Below are 19,744 nucleotides of genomic sequence, written 5' to 3' on the forward strand. Positions count from 1 at the left end.
GATGTTTCTCATTATTTTATTGGAACGAATCACACAACTAACAACGGGTTTTCCAGTGATTCTCAATTTGCTGGTGCTCAGAAACGGCATATATACGTGTTGTTGTTGTTGTGGTCTTCAGTCCTGAGACTGGTTTGATGCAACTCTCCATGCTACTCTATCCTGTGCAAGCTTCTTCATCTCCCAGTACCTACTGCAACGTACATCCTTCTGCATCTGCTTAGTGTATTCATCTCTTGGTCTCGCTATACGATTTTTACCCTCCACGCTGCCCTCCAGCACTAAATTGGAGATCCCTTGATGCCTCAGAACATGTCCTACCAACCGATCCCTTCTTCTGGTCAAGTTGTGCCACAAACTTCTCTTCTCCCCAATCCTATTCAATACTTTCTCATTAGTTATGTGATCTACCCATCTAATCTTCAGCATTCTTCTGTAGCACCACATTTCGAAAGCTTCTATTCTCTTCTTGTCCAAACTATTTATCGTCCATGTTTCACTTCCATACATGGCTACACTCCATACGAATACTTTCAGAAATGACTTCCTGACACTTAAATCTATACTCGATGTTAACAAATTTCTCTTCTTCAGAAACGCTTTCCTTGCCATTGCCAGCCTACATTTTGTATCCTCTCTACTTCGACCATCATCAGTTATTTTGCTCCCCAAATAGCAAAACTCCTTTACTACTTTAAGTGCCTCATTTCCTAATCTAATTCCCTCAGCATCACCCGACTTAATTCGACTACATTCCATTATCGTTGTTTTGCTTTTGTTGATGTTCATCTTATATCCTCCTTTCAAGACACTGTCCATTCCATTTAACTGCTCCTCCAAGTCCTTTGCTGTCTCTGACAGAATTACAATGTCATCGGCGAACCTCAAAGTTTTTATTTCTTCTCCATGAATTTTAATACCTACTCTGAATTTTTCTTTTGTTTCCTTTACTGCTTGCTCAATATACAGATTGAACAACATCGGGGAGAGGCTACAACCCTGTCTTACTCCCTTCCCAACCACTGCTTCCCTTTCATGTCCCTCGACTCTTATAACTGCCATCTGGTTTCTGTACAAATTGTAAATAGCCTTTCGCTCCCTGTATTTTACCCCTGCCACCTTTAGAATTTGAAAGAGAGTAATCCAGTCAACATTGTCAAAAGCTTTCTCTAAGTCTACAAATGCTAGAAACGTAGGTTTGCCTTTCCTTAATCTTTCTTCTAAGATAAGTCGTAAGGTCAGTATTGCCTCACATGTTCCAGTGTTTCTACGGAATCCAAACTGATCTTCCCCGAGGTTGGCTTCTACTAGTTTTTCCATTCGTCTGTAAAGAATTCGTGTTAGTATTTTGCAGCTGTGACTTATTAAGCTGATAGTTCGGTAATTTTGACATCTGTCAACACCTGCTTTCTTTGGGATTGGAATTATTATATTCTTCTTGAAATCTGAGGGTATTTCGCCTGTTTCATACATCTTGCTCACCAGATGGTAGAGTTTTGTCAGGACTGACTCACCCAAGGCTGTCAGTAGTTCTAATGGTATGTTGTCTACTCCGGGGGCCTTCTTTCGACTCAGGTCTTTCAGTGCACTGTCAAACTCTTCACGCAGTATCGTATCTCCCATTTCAACTTCATCTACATCCTCTTCCATTTCCATAATATTGTCCTCAAGTACATCGCCCTTGTATAGATCCTCTATATACTCCTTCCACCTTTCTGCTTTCCCTTCTTTGCTTAGAACTGGGTTTCCATCTGAGCTCTTGATATTCATACAAGTCGTTCTCTTATCTCCAAAGGTCTCTTTAATTTTCCTGTAGGCGGTATCTATCTTACCCCTAGTGAGATAGGCCTCTACATCCTTACATTTGTCCTCTAGCCATCCCTGCTTAGCCATTTTGCACTTCCTGTTGATCTCATTTTTGAGACGTTTGTATTCCTTTTTGCCTGTTTCACTTACTGCATTTTTATATTTTCTCCTTTCATCAATTAAATTCAATATTTCTTCTGTTACCCAAGGATTTCTACTAGCCCTCGTCTTTTTACCTACTTGATCCTGTGCTGCCTTCACTACTTCATCCCTCAAAGCTACCCATTCTTCTTCTACTGTATTTATTTCCCCCATTCCTGTCAATTGCTCCCTTATGCTCTCCCTGAATCTCTGTACAACCTCTGGTTCTTTTAGTTTATCCAGGTCCCATCTCCTTAAATTCCCACCTTTTTGCAGTTTCTTCAGTTTTAATCTACAGCTCATAACCAATAGATTGTGGTCAGAGTCCACATCTGCCCCTGGAAATGTCTTACAATTTAAAACCTGGTTCCTAAATCTCTGTCTTACCATTATATAATCTATCTGATACCTTTTAGTATCTCCAGGGTTCTTCCATGTATACAACCTTCTTTCATGATTCTTAAACCAAGTGTTAGTTATGATTATGTTGTGCTCTGTGCAAAATTCGACCAGGCGGCTTCCTCTTTCATTTCTGTCCCCCAATCCATATTCACGTACTATGTTTCCTTCTCTCCCTTTTCCTACACTCGAATTCCAGTCACCCATGACTATTAAATTTTCGTCTCCCTTCACAATCTGAATAATTTCTTTTATTTCATCATACATTTCTTCAATTTCTTCGTCATCTGCAGAGCTAGTTGGCATATAAACTTGTACTACTGTAGTAGGCGTGGGCTTCGTATCTATCTTGGCCACAATAATGCGTTCACTATGCTGTTTGTAGTAGCTTACCCGCATTCCTACTTTCCTATTCATTATTAAACCTACTCCTGCATTACCCCTATTTGATTTTGTGTTTATAACCCTGTAGTCACCTGACCAGAAGTCTTGTTCCTCCTGCCACCGAACTTCACTAATTCCCACTATATCTAACTTCAACCTATCCATTTCCCTTTTTAAATTTTCTAACCTACCTGCCCGATTAAGGGATCTGACATTCCACGCTCCGATCCGTAGAACGCCAGTTTTCTTTCTCCTGATAACGACATCCTCTTGAGTAGTCCCCGCCCGGAGATCCGAATGGGGGACTATTTTACCTCCGGAATATTTTACCCAAGAGGACGCCATCATCATGTAATCATACAGTAAAGCTGCATGCCCTCGGGAAAAATTACGGCTGTAGTTTCCCCTTGCTTTCAGCCGTTCGCAGTACCAGCACAACAAGGCCGTTTTGGTTATTGTTACAAGGCCAGATCAGTCAATCATCCAGACTGTTGCCCTTGCAACTACTGAAAAGGCTGCTGCCCCTCTTCAGGAACCACACGTTTGTCTGGCCTCTCAACAGATACCCCTCCGTTGTGGTTGCACCTACGGTATGGCTATCTGTATCGCTGAGGCACGCAAGCCTCCCCACCAACGGCAAGGTCCATGGTTCATGGGGGGGGGGGGGCATATATACGTATAGGCTTGAAATTAATGCCAATATGGCGCCTCACAACTCTGTACTGAAGGGAGCTGGCGTGCTTCTGACGTAGGTGGCGTTTTGCCATCTGATTGGTCAACGCTCAGAATATCTGACATGCCAGATATTGCTCTGCACGTTCGGAAAGATTCCCGAACGTGCTATTCCACGCTGTGACGTCAGAAACTCGGCACGCTCAACGCTCAACGTTCGACAGCACGGTCCGTGTGCCGACGGCTTAAGCGCTACCAACAGAAGCGTCCACCTGAGCAGCGAGGTGTTTGAATGTGAACCATTGATCACCTCGAATGAGAGTGTCCACACGTTCCAACACTGCAGGAGTGGAAACTGTGTGCGGCCGGCTGGCTGGTACGCTAGAGATCGGACAGGTTTCCGTGATCTACTTGCGGTGACGCCAGACTCCTCATCCAACAACTGACCTTGCGTTTGTGCACTGCCAGACCTCGATAGACATTCTGCAAGCGCCTCTGAATATCTGTGCTGCTCTGCTTTTGCGCCAAAAGGAACTCCGTGACAGCTCTCTGTCTGGATAGCACCTCCCTTAAAGACGCCATTTTTAACACTACGTACAGCGCTGCCACCTACCGGAATTTCATGAAACTATTGAGACAGAAGCGGGAATACTCCAAGATGTTCAAAAACAAATGTTTTTCAAGCGAAGTTAGACGAGAAAAAATTTGTTGAATTACCTACTGAACGCCCCTTTCATTTCATAAAAGATTCTGAATTTCGAAACGCGGATTGCGCTGAGTGGTTTCCAATAAATGGGCAAGTACAGCGCTAAGATACACTAAAGCACCAAAGAAACTGGTATAGATAGGCGTATTCAAATACAGAGATATAGACTACTGGCAATTAAAATTGCTACACCACGAAGATGACGTGCTACAGACACGAAATTTAACCGACAGGAAGAAGATGCTGTGATACGCAAATGATTAGCTTTTCAGAGCATTCACACAAGGTTGGCGCCGGTGGCGACACCTACAACGTGTTGACATGAGGAAAGTTTCCAACCGATTTCTCATACACAAACCGGCGTTGCCTGGAGAGACGTTGTTGTGATGCCTCGTGTAAGGAGGAGAAATGCGTACCATCACGTTTCCGATTTGGTAAATGTCGGAGTGTAGCCTATCGCCATTGCGGTTTATCGTATCGCGACATTGCTGCTCGCGTTGGTCGAGATCCAATGACCGTTAGCAGAATATGGAATCGGTGGGTTCAGGAGGGTAATACGGAACGCCGTGCTGGATCCCAACGGCCTCTTATCACTAGCAGTCGAGATGATAGGCATCTTATGCGCATGGCTGTAACGGATCGTGCAGCCACGTCTCGATCCCTTAGTCAACAGATGGGGACGTTTGCAAGACAACAACCATCTGCACGAACTGGGACTATCAGCTCGGAGACTATGGCTGCGGTTACCCTTGACGTTGCATCACAGACAGGAGCGCCTGCGATGGTGTACTCGGCGACGAACCTGAGTGCACGAATGGCAAAACGTTGTCTTTTCGGATGAATTCAGGTTCTGTTTACAACATCATGATGGTCGCATCCGTGTTTGGCGACTTCGCGGTGAACGCACATTGGAAGCGTGTTTTCGTCGTCGCCATACAGGCATATCACCCGGCGTGACGGTATGGGGTGGCATTGGTTACACGTCTCGGTCACCTCTTGTTCGCACTGACGGCACTTTGAACAGTGGACGTTACATTTCAGAAACCCTGTACGGCCCTTTTTGGATACAGAAAATGTTCGACTGCTGCTCTGACCAGCACATTCTCCAGATCTCTCACCAATTGAAAACGTCTGGTCAATGGTGGCCGAGCAACTGGCTCGTCACAATACGACGGTCAGTACTCTTGATGAACTGTGGTATCGTGTTGAAGGTGCATGGGCAGCTGTACCTGTACACGCCATCGAAGCTCTGTTTGACTAAGTGCCCCGGGCGTATCAAGGCCATTATTACGGCCAGAGGTGGTTGTTGTGGGTACTGATTTCTCAGGATCTATGCACTCAAATTGCGTGACAATGTAACACATGTCAGTTCTAGTATAATATATTTGTCCAATGGATACCCGTTTATCATCTGCATTTTTTCTTGGTGTAGCAATTTTAATGGCCAGTACTGTATAGGCAGGCAGAATATGGCGCTGCGGTCGGCAACGCCTATGTAAGACAACAAGTGTCTGGCGCAGTTGTTAGATCTGTTACTGCTGCTACAATGGCAGGTTGTCAAGAATTAAGTGACTTTTAACGTGGCGGTATAGTCGGCGCACGAGCCATGGGACACAGTATCTCCGAGCTAGCGAAGAAGTGGGGATTTTCCCGCACGACCATTTCACGAGTGTACCGTGAATATCAGGAATGTGGTAAAACATCAAATCTCTGACATCGCTGCGACCGGAGAAAGATCCTGCAAGGACGGAACCAACGACGCCTGAAGAGAATCGTTCAACGTGACAGAAGTGCAACTCTTTCGCAAACTGCTGCAGATTTCAGTGCTGGGCCAACAACAAGCGTCAGAGTGCTAAGCATTCTACGGAACATCATCGATATGGGCTTTCCGAGCCAAAGACCCGCTCGTGTACCCTTGACAACTTCATCACACAAAGCTTTACGCCTCGCCTGGGCCCGTCAACACCGATATTGGACTGTTGATGACTGGAAACTTATTGCCTGGTCGGACGAGTCTCGTTTCAAACTGTATCGAGCGGTTGTGCGTGTACGGGTATGGAGACAACCTCATGAACTCACCGACCCTACATGTCAGAAGGGAACTGTTCAAGCTGGTAGTGGATCTGTAATGGTGTGGGCCGAATCCAGTTGGAGTGATGTGGGACCGCTGATAAGTCTAGTTACGACTCTGACAGGTGAAACGTACGTAGGCATGCTGTCTGATCACCTGTATCCAGTCATGTCCATTGTGCATTCCGGCGGACTTCGGCAATTCCAGCGGACAGTGCGACACCCCAGACGTCCAGAATTGCTACAGAGTGGCTCCAGGAACACACTTCAGAGTTTAAACACTTACTCTGGCCACCAAACTCCCCAGACATGAACATTGTTGAGCATATCAGGGCTGCCTTGCAACATGCTGTTCAGAAGAGGTCTCCATCCCCTCTCACTCTTACGGGTTTATGGATACCCCTGTAGGATTCATAGTGTCAGTTCCCTCATGCACTACTTCAGACATTAGTTCATCCAACGTCGTGTTGTGACATTTCTGCATGCCCGTGGGGTCCCTCCTCAATATTAGGCAGTTGTACCAGTTTCTTTGGTTCTTCGATGTAGAAAGTTAATAGTTCTCAGACTGTGGCCTAAACACTGATAATATGTAATGTTTTTGTTTTTGTTTTGTCGTGTTGATATGACTTATGGGATAACGTTAAGTATGATATTGATCTATGAGATGGTTTTGATCTTAAGGCTTTGGTTAAACTGGATCAATCTGAATACTGCCCAGCCGTGGATTTGTAACGGTTGAACGGCTGAAAGCCGCCAGAAATTTTCCAAAGATGACCAAGCTATACAAAGAACCGGCTTCCTTTGCTTTCAAATGTTCAAATGTGTGTGAAATCTTTTGAGACTTAACTGCTAAGGTCATCAGCCCTCCAAGCTTACACACTACTTAACCTAAATTATCCTAAGGACAAACACACACCCCCCCAATGCCCGAGGGAGGACTCCAACCTCTGGCGGGACCAGCCGCCTTCGCTTTAAACAAATAAGGAAATGTTCAACTGAACTTAAACGTGGTCGTAATTCTCTTGGACAAGATTCTACGCCTACATAAACATCCATACCCTGTAACCCTATGTGAGATGCTTGGCGGAGGGTACATTTTAGAGCTTAAACAGGTGTACAGTTCTATACTTTGCCATTTTGTTATCATTTTTGGAGATCCTATTGGTTTTTGGTACGCTAAGTTCAGAAATTGGAACGGTTTCCCCCTATCAAGTTTTTTTCTCACAGTGATAATGAAGATTCAGATAATTCATATCAAAACACAAATATTAAAAAAAAATCTATTAAAAAGTGGTAAAATGGGGCGGTTATAACATTAAAATAAAGATTTATGTTCTTCACCACTAATACAGTGAAATAAATCTAGATGTCTGTTCCTTTTCCCTTCAGTTCTCCGTTTCGAACTTTTTCTTTTGTACAGTGCCGAAGGAAACACACTGTTCAGCATCGAGCAATGGCAGGTTGCAACATTTACATCCCATCGGTTCTGGTAGCTCCGTTTCATTTCTTTAATGTTTCGTTGTTTCTCTCTTAACCAGACTGGAATCCATATGATCCCGTTGTGTGCAGCGATCGTTGAGTATAGACAATGGAGAAAAGAACAGCAATCGATCGTGAAATCTGTCGATCTATTATGGCAAATCTAGATTTCAACCGTAACATAATCCTTGTTACATTTAACATGTGACATTAGTCCAAAGTATCACATAGTAAACAATACTGCTGGTGTACAGGAGCTTAATATGAACTGCATGTTAGACTCCTTTAAGCTCTACGCCACCAATATTGTTTACTATGTGTTCTTATCCGCAATGAAGATGACTATGCAACAGTTGAAATCTATATCTGCTGTAATAAAATGACGGATTTCGTAAGCGACTGCTATTCTTTTCTCCATTGTCGACCTTCCTCTCTGTTCTTCTCGCGTAGGACCTAGATTTACTGGAGTGGAAGTCCAGGAACTGCGCCGCGCGGGATTAGCCGAGCGGTCTTGCGCTGCAGTCGTGGACCGTGCGGCTGGTCCCGGCGGAGGTTCGAGTCCTCCCTCGGGCATGGGTATGTGTGTTTATCCTTAGGATAATTTAGGTTAAGTAGTGTGTAAGCTTAGGGACTGATGACCTTAGCAGTTAAGTCCCATAAGATTTCACACACATTTGAACATTTTTGAGTCCAGGAACTGCAGATTTTTATTCATCGAGGCACCCAGAGTTTTCAAGTTATCCACCGTGTTTCTAGCTATTTTCTGCTAATCGGAGTCTTTGTATACGTAACAGCCTAGAAAATCGTTAACAAGTTCTGTAAAGGATATCCATTCTGACCTTTCAGTTTCTTTCATTGGTGGTGAGACAGGATGCCTACGTACGTGTCACCTGTCAGAGTCGTATCTAGACGTATCAGGGCTCCCACAGCACTCAGACTGCATTGGCCCCACACCATTACACAGCCACCACCAGCTTGGACAGTTACCTGCTGACATGCAGGTCATTGGATTCGTAACGTTATCTCCATACTCGGACACGTATATCCACTCGATACAATTTGAAACGCGAATTCTTTACAGACGAATAGAAAAACTGGTAGAAGCGGACCTCGGGGAAGATCAGTTTGGATTCCGTAGAAATGTCGGAACACGTGAGGCAATACTAACCTTACGACTTATCTTAGAAGAGAGATTAAGAAAAGGCAAACCTACGTTTCTAGCATTTGTAGATTTAGAGAAAGCATTTGACAACGTTAACTGGAATACTCTCTTTGAAATTCTGAAGGTGGCAGGGGTAAAATACAGGGAGCGAAAGGCTATTTACAATTTGTACAGAAACCAGATGGCAGTTATAAGAGTCGAGGGGCATGAAAGGGAAGCAGTGGTTGGGAAAGGAGTGAGACAGGGTTGTAGCCTCTCCCCGATGTTATTCAATCTGTATATTGAGCAAGCACTAAAGGAAACAAAAGAAAAATTCGGAGTAGGTATTAAAATCCATGGAGAAGAAATAAAAACTTTGAGGTTCGCCGATGACATTGTAATTCTGTCAGAGACAGCAAAGGACTTGGAAGAGCAGTTGAACGGAATGGACAGTGTCTTGAAAGGGGGATATAAGATGAACATCAACAAAAGCAAAACGAGGATAATGGAATGTAGTCAAATCAAATCGGGTGATGCTGAGTGGATTAGATTAGGAAATGAGACACTTAAAGTAGTAAAGGAGTTTTGCTATTTAGGGAGTAAAATAACTGATGATGGTCGAAGTAGAGAGGATATAAAATGTAGACTGGCAATGGCAAGGAAATCGTTTCTGAAGAAGAGAAATTTGTTAACATCGAGTATAGATTTAAGTGTCAGGAAGTCGTTTCTGAAAGTATTTGTATGGAGTGTAGCCATGTATGGAAGTGAAACATGGACGATAACCAGTTTGGACAGGAAGAGAATAGAAGCTTTCGAAATGTGGTGCTACAGAAGAATGCTGAAGATAAGGTGGATAGATCACGTAACTAATGAGGTATTGAATAGGCTTGGGGAGAAGAGAAGTTTGTGGCACAACTTGACTAGAAGAAGGGATCGGTTGGTAGGACATGTTTTGAGGCATCAAGGGATCACAAATTTAGCATTGGAGGGCAGCGTGGAGGGTAAAAATCGTAGAGGGAGACCAAGAGATGAATACACTAAGCAGATTCAGAAGAATGTAGGTTGCAGTAGGTACTGGGAGATGAAGAAGCTTGCACAGGATAGAGTAGCATGGAGAGCTGCATCAAACCAGTCTCAGGACTGAAGACCACAACAACAACAACAACAATTTGAAACGACATTCGCCTGACCATGCAACAAGTTTCCAGTCATCAACAGTCCAATATCGGGGCTGACGGGTACAGGCGAGGTGTAAAGCTTTGTGTCATGGAGTCGTCAACGGTACACGAGTGGGTCTTCGGCACGGAAAACCCATATCGACGAAGTTTCGTAGATGGTTCGCAGGCTGACACTTGTTGATGGCCCACCACTGAAATATTCAGCGATTTGCGGAAGGTTCGCACTCCTGTCACGTTGAACGATTCTCTTCAGTCGTCGTTGAGCCCGTTCTTGCAGGATCTTTTCCCGGCCGCAGCGATGTCGGAGATTTGATGTTTTACCGGATTCCTGATCACTGTACACTCGTGAAATGATCGTACGGGAAAATTCCCACTACACCGCTAGCTCGGAGATACTGTGTCCCATCGCTCGTGCACCGACTACAACATCACGTTCAAATTCAATTAAATCTGAATAATTTCCTATCGTATGCAGCAGTAACCAATGTAACAACTGCGCCAGACATTTGTCTCACATAGGCGTACCGACTGCAGTGCCGTATTATGCCTGTTTACGTATCTCTGTATTTGAATACGCATGCCTGTACCAGTTTCTTTGGCACTCCATTGTACTTTTGCAGCTGGCCGTAGTGGCCGAGCGGTTCTAGGCGCTACAGTTTGGAACCGCGCGACCGCTACGGTCACAGGTTCGAATCCTGCCTCGGGCATGGATGTGTGTGATGTCCTTAGGTTAGTTAGGTTTAAGTAGTTCTAAATTCTAGGGGACTGATGACCTCAGAAGTTAAGTCCCATAGTGCTGAGAACCATTTGATTTCGTACTTGTGTAGATTACTCTCTTAATCCCAAGAATACAAAATTTGTGGCCCTCCAATTGTCGCAAATACTAGTAAAATGTATTCTGAATAGGAATCTGTAGAATTTGCACATTCTGCATGTAGTCAAATGTAATATCAAGTACATGGGATTCGTCTGTCGTTGTAGCTTCTTCTGTAAGCTTAGTATAACATTATTGGGCTCTTCACTTGTGAACCATTAGCTATGCAGTGACAGATTGTATTGCAACATCGTTAGGGTGGTGGCTTTCTCTGTTTCACCTTGAGATCTTCATATGTGCAGCAGCCCTCTATTTCAGGGCGTCCGAAATGCAAATTGAAATTTTCTTCAGTATGTTTCTCCTTAAACAACTTATACAGCCCTAGAATGTTAACTGTACGTTCGTTTAGTGGAAAACTTTCATTGTGTTGCCCAGTAGCTGATCTTGCTTCTGTTGTAAGCGCTCCCTTGACATGCTAGAAGAGCTTCAGTCACAGACTGAAGTCCTTATAGCATATAACGTGAATTTTGTAGCATCTTTCCTACCATAACAGGATATCTGACGCAGTGCCTTCTACCATTAGCAGATGCAGCTATCCTAAAGCAATTCGTCAATTTGCTTAACATCGTTTTGAATATTTCCTGACCGAGGCCCTTACAGCACGTGGCGATTCAATTACTCAGGTCTTGCCCTCACAGTCCGAAAAGGGGCAGTACATAGTGGGTGGCAGCATAGTGCTAAATCCCTCACTTGAAACTGATTCCTGAAATTTTGTGTTTTGTGTGCCATTAGGATTCCTTGTTACTCCCTTGACGCTCCCCGGAGAACAGAACAAACCTGTGACCCTTCGTGTGGTTCTTCTTTCTATACGTTCAATATGGTACAAGTCAACAGTATTCTAGGACGCGTCGCAAAGTGTTTTGTAGCAAATGTCCTCTGTGAACAAACTCTGATTTACGAATAATCAATGAACCAGTCTCCAGAATGAGATTTTCACTTTGCAGCGGAGTGTGCGCTGATATGAATCTTCCTGGGAGATTAAAACTGTGTGCTGGACCGAGACTCGAACTCGGGACCTTTGCCTTTCGCTGGCTACCCAAGCATGACTCACGCCCCGTCCTCACAGCTTCACTTTTTTGGAAGGTAGGAGACGAGGTACTGGCAGAAGTGAAGCTATGAGGACGGGGCGTGAGTCGTGCTTGGGTAGCTCAAATGGTAGAGCACTTGCCCGCGAAAGGGAAAGGTCCCGGGTTCGAGTCTCGGTCTGGCACACAGTTTTAATCTGTCAGGAAGTTTCAATGAACCAGTCTGTCACCTGTTTCACCTATGACTGAACCTATTAGATCATTCCATTTCAGATCCCTACTAATTGACGTCTTCCATTTGTCACTGATAGTGAGTGAATGTACTTAAGTTTTGTGAAGTGCAGAAGTTTATATTTTTGTAAGTTTATAGCAAACTTCGAATTTTTGCACGACTTTGAAATCTTATGATCTGACTAAATATATGTGCAGATTTTTGAGACGGTAATTCATACTGATGGCATTACTATATGCAGAGAAAAAGAATTACAGGATGTGTGGAATAGAATGAACAGTCTGATGAGTGCAGAATACGGATTGATAGTAAATCGAAGAAATACGAAAGTAATGACAAGTAGCGGAAAAGTAGACGAAGTTAATGCATCCCGCTTCTTAGGCAGCAAAATAACCAGTGATGTAAAAAGAGGAAAACAAAGCAGAATAGCATTGTTAGGAGGGAGGGGTTCAGGGTGGGGATTCGGATGGGTGTAGTTTATGTAGGCTGTTTAGGTTTTTATATTGGTAACGCTACCGCCACGTAGCGCACTGTGTGAAAATCACTAACTGTGCTGTGTGCAGTCTGTGGCTGGGTGGCATTGTTGGAATATTCGCTATTGTAGTGTTGGACAGTTGGATGTTAACAGCGTGTAACGTTGCGCAGTTGGAGGTGAGCCGCCAGCAGTGGTGGATGTGGGGAGAGAAATGGCGCAGTTTTGAGAGCGGAACTGAACGTTCAGCTGTTTGAAGATCAAATAATGTAAGAGGTTTATCAGCATAGTAATTCATTGATTTTTCTAAGGGGACGTTTCAGTAGCATTGGCAGAAAGGACATTCTGGACCAAGAGAAGTCTAGTAATATCGAACATAGGCCTTAATTTAAAGAAGAAATTTCTGAGAAAGTACGTTTGGAGCACAGCATTGTATGGTAGTGAGACGTGAACTGTGAGAAAAAGGAACAGAAGAGAATCGAAGGATATGAGATGTGATGTTACACAAGAATGTTGAAAGGTGGGCCGATAAAGTAAGGAATGAGGAGGTTCTCCGTAGAATCGGCGAGGGAAGGAAAATATGGGCAACACTGGCAGGAAGAAGCTACAGGGTGGTAGGACACGTGTTAAGAGATGAAGGAATAACTTACTTGGTTCTAGAGGGAGCTGTAGAGAGCAAAAACTGTAGAGGACGACTGATATTGTAATACATACAGCAAATAATTGAAGACGTAGTTAGGAGTTGTTATCTGAGGCGAAAAGGTTGGGACAGGAGAGGAATTCGTGCCAGGCCGCATTAAACTGGGCAGAAGACTGCTGCCTTAAAAAAAGAATGTGACGGTGTGAAACTTTACCGAACACCTTATGTGGGAGCCAGTATCTCGCTATCTATACCTCCTTCTGGGTCTTGCAGATGAACAAAAAAATTTTCAAATGTGTGTGAAATCTTATGGGACATAACTGCTAAGGTCATCAGTCCCTAAGCGTACACACTACTTAACTAAAATTATCCTACGGAGAAACACACACACCCATGCCCGAGGGAGGACTCGAACCTCCGTCGTGATCAGCCGCACACTCCATGACTGCAGCGCCCTAGACCCCTCGGCTAAGCAGATGAACAGAGCGAGCTGGATTTCACACGACCGTGCTTTTCAGACCCCATGTTGATTTTTATGTAGGAGATTGTCTCCAGGAGTGTTATGACGCACACTCGCTTGTACCTGCGTGTTGACGCAGTTCTCAGAAATAGCAACGCAGCTGTTCGTCTCTGCTGCTTCGTCGTGCTGGGAACAGAACAGAGTTGGGTTCACAGTGGGTGGTTTCCCGGAAGAGCACGAATTACCATCCGTGTTGGCGGAAGAAGTGCGTGTGTCAGCAGTAGTGGTATGAGGTAACTGAGGCAGAGGTGTAATCGGAGGAAAGAATTTGGCTCGAGAGGGGGGCGGGGTATTGGATGGTCAGGGTGGAGGGGGTCAGAGAGGGGAGGGAGAGAGGGGCGTTGCTCCCTGGAGGCCCGTCCCCTGGGGAGACGTGATGAGGAAGCGGCTACTCACGCAGCTGCGAGTGACGCGATCCTCGTATGCGTGCCAGGACGGCACCAGCTGCTACTGCTGAACACCTGCTGCAAATTTCGCCGTTCTGAGGTGAGTACTGCACGCTGCAGGCCTACGAACTGCTGGTTCGCATCTCACCACGCAGTGGTCACGGTCAACTGCAACTAATTATCCTTTATAAAGCAAACGCCCTTTTCTTGCTGCAGTGTTTATACAGGGTAATCATCTTGGGGTTGAAGCTCTTTTTTTCCGTGTTTGCTTTAACAATACCAATGTTTACAGCTGGTAAACAGTGAAACAGTGACAATGACAACTCTATATATAGTGTTTGACAGTGATGAAGATGAGGAAAAAGAAAATGTGTGAGCAGGAGAGCTTCTGTTATGTTTGGAAGGTAGGAGACGAGGTACTAGCAGAAGTAAAGCTGTGAGGACGGGGCGTGAGTCGTGCTTAGGTAGCTCAGATGGGCGCGGCAAGTACAAGACCTAAGAAAATGTCTGGCAAGCTGACTGAGGAGGAGCGAACACAAGTTCTCCAACCACTGTTGGAGAAAGGCTGGAAAGTTACAGAGAATCGAGATACCATTGCTAAGGATTGTATATATTCAATAATTTCAATGAGGCATTTGCTTTCATGACTCGTGTTGCACTCTTGGCAGAGAAGATGGATCATCATCCTGAATGGTTTAATGTCTACAATAACGTACAAGTTACACTGGCATCTCCCGATGTTAATGGTGTCAGCCATCGTGATATAAAAATGACAGACTTCATGGAGAAAGTAGCTGGTACAGTGAAGTCGTAGGCAATGTCTTACTGAAGCTGCATCTATAGAATGTGAAATCTTCATGCTTTTTAATAAACAACTATAAATAAATTAAAAAAAAAGATGGTAGAGCACTTGCCCACGAAAGGCAAAGGCCCCGAGTTCGAGTCTCGGTGCGAGACACAGTTTTAATCTACCAGGAAGTTTCATATTAGCGCACACTCCGCTGCAGAGTGAAAATCTCATTCTGGAAACATCCCCCAGGCTGTGGCTAAGCTATGTCTCCGCAATATCATTTCTTTCAGGAGTGCTAGTTCTGCAAGGTTCGCAGGAGAGCTTCTGATAAGTTTGGAAGGTAGGAGACGAGGTACTGGCAGAAGTAAAGCTGTGAGGACGGGGCGTGAGTCGTGCTTGGGTAGCTCAGATGGTAGAGCACTTGCCCACGGAAGGCAAAGGTCCCGAGTTCGAGTCTCGGTCCGGCACACAGTTTTAATCTGCCAGGAAGTTTCAGATGTGTAAGAGGTTGCACATGACAAACTGTGGAACAAAACAATGTGTAGAAACACAACACATCAGAAAAACCACACCATGTGGTAAAAAGATGGAAAATAAAAGCGCACTGAAGATTCTGCAACTGCAGTGAAACATGTTTGGGTTAAAAAACAACATTGTGTTCTACTAAAGGCGGACCATATCCAAAAATATTCGTATTTGTACAGGATGTTTGAGAAATAACTCCCTAGTTTTAAATACGAATTTAATGGGGAAATTAATGAAAAATTACATGAATGAGTACGTATCATGAAAGAGAATTCCTTCAAGTTTTGTTCAATGTTGGTGGACGTCAACGTGGCATCCATTTCTTGACCTGCACACATCGAGACGATATTCCACTTCTCGCCCCGTGTTCACCAACATTCCAGGTGTAACTGCCCCAACCGCCGCGACGATTTTTTCCAGTAAATGAATGATGTCTCTGACCTTTCCACTGTACACAACATTTTTTATGTGGCCCCAAAAGAAAAAGTCCAGTGAGGTTAAGTATATGTATATGTGTGTTTCAGGTGTTCGATTTCAACCAAACTTGGTAGGCATATCACTTTGTCTGGAAATCATCGCTATGGCGATAAAAACCACATTCCTATTAAAAGGGTGTGAGTGACGAAATCAGTATAGCTCTCGGTGTGCGAGTACCCACGCTTTAGTCATTGTGTATTTGAGAAAGCGCTTAGAGATATGCAACTAACTTTACGTATAATTTCAAAATTTTACAATACGTTTCCCCGCTGAGCACACCAACAAAACGATGAAATGAAAACAGTTTATCGCTTACCACATTTTCGCTGTGCATGTAGTAAAATTGCTGCATGAACCATAACTTTTTAGTTCATGACTTCTTTACTACAGCGTCCGCAGATATATTTTGCATAGAGTACCCACACCTGCCACTGAATGTATCTAGAAAAACATATCATTGTAAGACATATAGTTCAGGAGATATGACGTCATAAACACTGAGATTTATAAAAAAAATTGCGCATCATGCATGACGTTGTAATTTATTACTTCTTTTCTTCGAACTCAATTCGCAAGATATTCCTCAGGCAGTAGCCTCATATACCACTGGATGTACCTGCAAAATTATAACATTGTAAGCACATAGTTTAGGATATACGTCATAAACATTTCATAAATATTGAGCCTGATTGAAATGAAACTACAGCGCGAAATTCGCTAGGGATACAGATGAAATACATGTAATATATGTTATATATACGTGAAATACGTGGGTTGCAACATTAATAGTGGCAACTATTTATTTACAGCTCGTACAAAATAGATACGTGTTTCAAAGTTTTACTGACTTTCAAAGTAGTCACCAGTATTGTGTATAACCCGTTGCCAGCGATGTGGAAGTCGTAGGATACTCTTAGCAGTGCCAGTTGTGTTGACAGTTCGAGCGGCGCGGTCTACGGTCCGACGAAATTATAGCAGGTCTGTAGCGAATGCCGTGAAGTGTTTCCTTCAGTTTAGAAATCGTACTCGAGGGCTTAAGTCAGGGGAGTGCAGTAGATGGTATGGCATTTAGCAGCCCCAAAAGTCAAACAAATCAGTAACAGCTTGCACTGTACGTGCTTGAGTATTGTCCTGCAGAATGATGGTCAGGTCCTGTAGAAAGTGCCATCACTTCAATGCTGTTCGCTTCTGGAACACAACCTGTGGTGTCACCGCCAGACACCACACTTGCTAGGTGGTAGCCTTTAAATCGGCCGCGGTCCGTTAGTATACGTCGGACCCGCGTGTCGCCACTATCAGTGATTGCAGACCGAGCCCCGCCACACGGCAGGTCTAGAGAGACTTCCTAGCACTCGCCCCAGTTGTACAACTGACTTTGCTAGCGATGGTTCACTGACAAAATACGCTCTCATTTACCGAGACGATAGTTTAGCATAGCCTTCAGCTACGTCATTTGCTACGACCTAGCAAGGCACCATGTTCAGTTACTATTGATATTATGAATCATGTACAGTTAAGAGCGACGCTCGTCATTAATGGATTAAAGTTAAGTATTCCACCAGCTACGTCCGTTTTTTCTACAGTCTAATTTCCTTGTCCTGTTCCAGACCTCACGCCAGCCTGCGTGAGCTAAAACGCGTGCCTTTCGGCCACGTTCTAGTGACACGGTGTTGGCTCTCCTGCCAACCCACAACACAACCAACGACCAGCTTAGAGAAAGAAGTGATGACACTTTGAGCAGGAACTGACCATCATTTTGGAGGACAATGCTCATGCACGTAAAGTGCAAGCTGTTAATGATTTATTTGACTTATAGGCCTACTATCAAGGGAACCTCCCCATCGCACTCCCCTCAGATTTAGTTACAAGTTGGCACAGTGGATAGGCCTTGAAAAACTGAACACAGATCAATCGAGAAAACAGGAAGAAGTTGTGTGGAACTATTAAAAAAATAAGCAAAATATACAAACTGAGTAGTCCATGTGCAAGATAGGCAACACCAAGGACATTTCAAGCTTGGCAACGCCGTGGTCCCGTGGTTAGCGTGAGCAACTGCGGAACGAGAGGTCCTTGGTTCAAGTCTTCCCTTGAGTTAAAATTTTAATTTTTTATTTTCAGACAATTATCAAAGTTCGGCCACTCACACAAAATCAACTTCGATCTCCAAAATTCCAGGACATGTTGAGATTTGCTTGGACATACGCAGGATTTGACGGTCTACACACGGAAAAATTTGAAAACGTAAAAACATGTGTTTTGACAGAGCACAGGGAAAACTGTGCGACTGTGAAACTGTTGCATTCATTTGTTGCAGTTTATGTGACAAACTCTTATGTTTTTATCACTTTTTTGGGAGTGATTATCACATCCACAAGAAAACCCGAATCGGGCAAGGTAGAAGAATCGTTTTACCCATTCGCCAAGTGTACAAGATAGGTGGGTCGACAACATATTCCTGTCATGTGACGCACATGCCGTCACCAGTGTCGTATAGAATATATCAGACGTGTTTTCCTGTGGAATAATCGGTTGACCTATGACCTTGCGGTCAAATGTTTTCGGTTTCCATTGGAGAGTCACGTCCTTTCGTCTACTAATCGCACGGTTTTGCGGTGCGGTCGCAAAACACAACCATTAAACTTATTACAGTGAACAGAGACGTCAATGAACGGACAGATGATAACTTTGCGAAAAGAAAGAAAGTAAAAATTTCACTCGAGGGAAGACTTGAACCGAGGACCTCACGCTAACCACGGGGTCACGGCGTTATTGAGCTGACACTCTCCTTGATGTTGGCTGTCTTGCGCATGGACTACTCAGTTTGTATATTTTGCTTATTTTTTTCATAGTTCCACACAACATCTTCCTGCTTTCTCGACTGATCTGTGTTCAGCTTTTCAAGGCCTATCCACTGTGCCAACTTATAACTAAATCTGAGGGGGGTGCGATGGGGAGGTTCCCATGTAAGTACTATACCACCTACTGCACTCCCCTGATTTAAGCCTTCGTAAGTTCAACTCGGTTTCTAAACGGAAGGAAATACTTCTCGACATTCGCTTTAGAACTGCTACGAATTCGTCGGGCAACAGACTGCGCCGCTCGAACTGTCAACACAACTGGCACTGCTAAGAGTATCCTACGAGTTCCACATCGCTGGCAACGGGTTATACACAATGCTGGTGACTACTTTGAAGGTCAGTGAAACTTCGAAACACTTATCTATTTTGTACGAGCTGTAAATAAATTTCCAAACCTCGTACTTTAGAAATTTCTGTATTACTTTTCATATCCACAGAGTGGTGACACTGTACATTGCTCTTTACCACGAAGGTTGCAGCTGATGATGCGGCTTCAGGCCGCGAAAGCGATTGTGTTTTAATAAAAAACGGTTTTAGAGCTGTTAGCGGAATTCTCCCTAAAATCACGCCTTTAAAATGGCGCCTGTAGCAGAGGTGCGTTCCAAGCAGAGAGCTTTCATTTAAAAACCTTAAACATGGCTGCGAAACAGCAACTATGTAAACTTGAAGAGGTTGACGAATCAGCCAACCAGTTGCAAAAAAAAAGGGGTTTATCAGCTCCTCACCTTGGTTTCGTTATTCGTAAAAATATCTTTTTCCGAAGTAGTGGTCCTTGTTACATCACATGATGGTACATTAGATGAAGCCGAACGGCTCTTGTCATAAACAAAGTTGAGAAAACAAGAATAATCGCAAGCCACGGGTTTAAGAGCAGCTTGATTAGATATATCGTACTTCAGAATGAATGTTCACTAGAAATGTCCACAGATTGAGGCTCTTGTCAACATTAAATTGTAACAGGTGTCACGG

The 19,744-nt window shown here is 44.0% G+C and overlaps 1 protein-coding gene across 2 annotated transcripts in view; it reads left to right on the forward strand.

The window, feature by feature from the left end:
* Positions 1-19,744, forward strand: part of LOC124717158 (ammonium transporter Rh type B) — a 220,662-nt gene that overhangs the window by 50,840 nt on the left and 150,078 nt on the right. Inside the window, exon 1 of one of the 2 annotated variants that reach the window (XM_047243927.1) lies at positions 14,112-14,225. The exons of the other annotated variant lie outside the window; for it this stretch is intronic. The gene's annotated coding sequence lies outside the window, so the exon portion shown is untranslated. Of the gene's footprint in view, positions 1-14,111; positions 14,226-19,744 lie in introns of those variants that run through there. 2 annotated transcript variants of the gene reach the window in all.

The sequence above is a fragment of the Schistocerca piceifrons genome, chromosome 9 (assembly GCF_021461385.2).
Source record: "Schistocerca piceifrons isolate TAMUIC-IGC-003096 chromosome 9, iqSchPice1.1, whole genome shotgun sequence".
In the NCBI taxonomy this organism is placed as follows: Eukaryota; Metazoa; Arthropoda; class Insecta; order Orthoptera; family Acrididae; genus Schistocerca; species Schistocerca piceifrons.